This window comes from Vicia villosa, unplaced genomic scaffold (assembly GCF_029867415.1).
Source record: "Vicia villosa cultivar HV-30 ecotype Madison, WI unplaced genomic scaffold, Vvil1.0 ctg.001210F_1_1, whole genome shotgun sequence".
In the NCBI taxonomy this organism is placed as follows: Eukaryota; Viridiplantae; Streptophyta; class Magnoliopsida; order Fabales; family Fabaceae; genus Vicia; species Vicia villosa.
Window position 1 is genome coordinate 26,976 of NW_026705536.1, and position 4,686 is coordinate 31,661.

A 4,686-nucleotide genomic window follows, 5' to 3' on the forward strand; every position below is an offset into this window, starting at 1 on the left:
TTGACCATCTTATATGCATCTCCTACATAGTTTACACATAGTTGACTATCTTCTTAGCATCTCTTCCACCGTTTTTTCATAGTTGATCATCTTTTAATACGAGGAACTCTCGAGAGTATTCAAATACCTTAGACTAAGATGAGAACTCTTATGAGAATTCATATGCCACAAACTAAGGTGAGGAACTTCTATGAATATTCAAACACCACACACTAAGAAGAGGAACTCATATGAGTATTTAGATACTAAAGACTAAGATGATGAACTCCTGAGAATATTCAGAGCTTACATACTAAGATGACGAACTCCTATGAGTATTCAGATACCACATAATACAATGAGGACATGGATCTCATTTCATTATTTTTTAACTCAACCTTTAATAATAAATTCTCATTTATTATTATTATTTTTTAGAACCTTTATTAGTAAATTCCCTTTTATTATTCTATTTTTTATTCAAACTTTTATTTTTGTAAATATACTTTGAGCACATTTCATCAAGAACAAATTTGGAAATTTCCTTTCCCTCGTAAATCATTTCGTTTCCCTCCCAATTCATTTTCTGTGAAATTTTCCCGCTTCCTACAAGTTCAACAATTCATCTACCTTGTTCATAAAAAACCGTCAAGTTCAATGATCCCTTTTCTTTGTTTACCCGCATCTGCGATTAAGGGTTTTCACCCTTTTACTTTACTCTTTCTGCGATTCACCTGCGACTCCGATTCACCTGGGTATGCATTCACCGCGGATATCCATTTAGTCTCCGTGAAGGTGTCCCAACAGATCTTTCTCATGGACTACGGCTTAACATTTGTAGCAATTGGAGAGTTCCTCCACCTGGAAGACAAAGAGAATCCAGTCTTACGTTCTAGTTCCCAATGAAGGAAACATCCATTTCATATGAGACTCTAATAAAGTGGACTAAGGGTTTCAGTATTGATGATATGGTAATTCTTTTTACACGGATAGTTCTTTCTTATGGTCATATATCTTGACTGTTTTGTGACTCTTATTGTCATATATCATGGTGTCAACCTCATAATAACTGTTTAAATCACAAATAAACTCTGTTCAAAGAAAGAATTTTCGTCTACTAGTTTTCTCTTTGTTTTTAGATATTCCCTCATTGATTAGTTGCTCCCTTATGGCTTTCTTGTAGGTTGGGGAGATGTGATGGGAGAACTAACCAATTCCTTGGAAAAAATCGGCCTGGATATGGGGGCTGCTGCTCTAGTAAGTCTCACTCTCAAACTTGAATATGTTGCTTGCAAATACCAAAAATCCAAGTGTAATTGTGACTGCTGTGAAATTGTGGAGATCTCTCAAACTTCAATATTGAAGATACAAATCTACTATTGTGGTTGTGGACCACAATAATTTAAAACACTTAATAGTCATGTGAGGTTGTAGTTGTACATAGCACTTGATTTTGTCACATTTTGGCATTTTGTATAAACTACCATTGACCTTTTGTTCATGTTCTGTTTCTTATGTGATGTCTTATGTTGGCACTGCAGTTTTTTTGAGCTGTTTAGAGGTATTATTTTTGTAATTTATCATATTTTTTGGTTGTCAACTGCCAATTTTTTCTTTCTAATCAGGTAGCAAATTTGCAGAAATTAGTTTCAATACTACTAAAGTTAAGGCTTGGAATGTTGGCACTAGCATAGGTGAACTCAAGCTTTTTAACAACTATAGCAAACAGTATATATAGCTATGCAGTGGTTGAAAAAAGATAGAAAGTATGATGTGAAGAAGACAAACAAAATTCTCTCAACAGTCAGGACAACCATACTTTATGCCAATTGGTTACTTAACTGATTGAATAGGAGAATCACAAAGTAATAGAACACGCTGAGGATTGAGATACGAAAAGGAAAAAGAGAGAAAACTCCAATTACATAAAATTGATGTTTTGCATTTGGATATTCTCTGTTCCAACGTAACTTGCAATTGGAATTTTTGTATTTATTGATGATAATATGATAGCAGAACTTATGATAGTGATTTAGTATATCTGTTCAACATTGCAATGGGTGCTTTCATGAGTTTGCTTCATGATACTTCAAAAGATGTTATATATTCTTTATCCTTTTATTGGTTCAATATACTGGTTATGATTGATATTTTTGTGTGAATTAGATATCATAACAAGGACATCATGGACCTGAAGTTGTCTTCTGATGGTGCATACTCCTGCGTCGACGGGATTCACAAATCTATTTCTACAAACTACAAAATCCGTCCCTCTGATACTCTCTCCACCATTGCTGGCTCTGTTTACGGTGTATGGTGTATATAAACTGCTTTTTGATTGCTGACTATTGTTATTCATTTTACAACATGTGCTTCAAATTTTCTGAAATATGCTTCTGATTTCGGCTTGCTTGTCCCTAATGGAAGTTATGCCATTACAGTAGGCCATTGTGTGCAATGTAGCTGTGGACCCCGAAACTTAAAGTAATTACTAAGCATCTTTTCTTTTTTCTGTTTGCAATTCATACCTTGCTCTTCTTGTAGATAAATTTAGATACTTTTGTAGGATCGTTTGGTTTGTGGCAAAAGCTTGAAAATGTAGGCGAAGTGCTAAATATATTTTAAAATGATGCTAAATATATGTATTTTCTGAGATGCGCTTGAAGTGCTAAATATATTTTAAATGATGCTGCAGGGACACAGGAATTTTCTCCTCTTATTGCCCTGCCTACAATTGTCGCAAGAGAATCACTATTTGCACCAGCACCGTCGCCATCGTCGTTGTTCGATGGAACTGATGGGAAATCACCCAAACCCTTGTGGTGCCTTCAAATGGATTTACCCCATCCCTGGCTAATGGCCCTGTTAGTGGAATATCTTCTAGTGCTTCTGCCGCATGCCCATTGGTGAAACCATTACCCACTTTGACTGTTCCCCTTGTGTTATTACTTGTCAAGTTGATGATCCCTATAGCATTGTAATCTTCTCAATTTTGTGGTGGGTTTAATTTCATTATGTCTTTGCCACATGAGCTCCTATCTATTGTAGTTTATAGTATTCATTTGTACGTTTTAATTGATTATGAATCTGGAAAACTATTGAATTATGGGTTTAATCTTATGTTTAGCCTTTTGTTACTTGGTGTTGGTGCTTTACTGATCGAATTTACTTTCATCTACGGTTGCGGTGAACTGAAGAATTTAACCTCCAGGAATGCAAAAAATGATACAAGAGTTTTGACATGCATATTTCTTCATGAAAAGAACTTTTAGTTTTATGTTTTCCTACCTTATGCCTGACATGAATTGGTACAAATAGAAAGACTTAGGGTTAACTTTGTTTTTAATGGATTAAATTTGATGATTTTTAGCTCAATATTTTCATTTTTCATAAATGTGTCGCAGCACAAACAAGGGACTTTTTGCTATACACATGCACAAATATATGAATTGAGTAGTATATGCAAACACATCACACTTTTATACTAGTCTGTAATGTAATCATCTTAGCATTTTTCTTTAATTATTTATAAATGAAATCCTTAATCATTGATAAATGAAATTTTGTAGGTCAAATGTATTTGTATTGATTAGTAATCATTGATACACTACCCAGAAAGGATAAAAGAAAAGGAAAATGTTGAAATCTTTTTTTGAATACAAAACTTTCACTACTTGTAGATTCAATTATTGTAAACAAGACCTTTGTTTATAAAAATCTTTAATCCAAGTTACAACATTATACACCCAACTAGTCATTCCTATGTAGTATAGGACTTGGACATGAAGAACATAAAGTATGATACTGCACAAAACCTCAGTGAAATCAAAATTTCTCAAGATTTCTATTCTATGTAGTAAATGTTGATTTCACTTCCTTTGCAAACAAAGTTGTATGAAATTTACATCCTGTTGAGAAATTCATCCCTTGAGTTTGGCTAATCTGCATGAATGTGACTGTGTTGATGAACTTTCCCCCGAAACTATTCCATAATCATCGGTGTAGTATTCCAATCCGCTAACTAAGAATTGCCAAACTAGAGCACCTGCTCCCGATTTGTAGATTTGTAAACGATGTTGAAAATTGTTTCGTACATCTTTTAATGGAACAAAATATAACATAGATTGGTCTACCGCTTGTTCCTATACTCAGGTCCTCATAGAGAGAAAGTTGAATCTCTAGATTACCAGTAAGATAAATCTTCATTTGAATGGTGTTGTCAATCCCACTAGTAAGTATATGTCCCTGTTTTAAACAATACAATCCATATCACAAAGCTTCAAACTTTTGCAGTAATTAAAAGAAAAGAAAGACAGCATAACAAATGGCACAAGATACATTAGAAATGAATGTGACACTAATTTTCTCAATCACATCAAGAAAGATCTCATCCCTCTTCCTACCACCAGGTTCATTAGCAACAACATATTTCGAAATAGTTGTGCCCGACATTCACTTACTCCCGTTTTGCAAATACAAGAGCATAACATTAACAAGTCAATAAAACCACGCTTGACAAGTGATCGACCATTTGATTTTATAAAAATTTACCATAAAAATGGAAGTCAGACAAACGGGCATAGGAACCGCCTCAATCACAATCAGCTCATTGAAAACATACGACTTCAAAACCTCCGTAGACGTCGTTTTCACATAATCGAAATCCTAGAACAAATCGACATAAGTAAAACTAGACACTTGAATACT

General features: G+C 34.2%; 1 long non-coding RNA gene across 1 annotated transcript; it reads left to right on the top strand.

Moving 5' to 3' along the window:
• Positions 1-665: 665 nt before the first annotated feature.
• Positions 666-2,575, top strand: LOC131634021 (uncharacterized). Its single transcript, XR_009293457.1, has 3 exons — positions 666-950; positions 1,163-1,236; positions 2,146-2,575. It is a non-coding gene; the product is annotated as an uncharacterized LOC131634021 (long non-coding RNA).
• Positions 2,576-4,686: the final 2,111 nt, after the last annotated feature.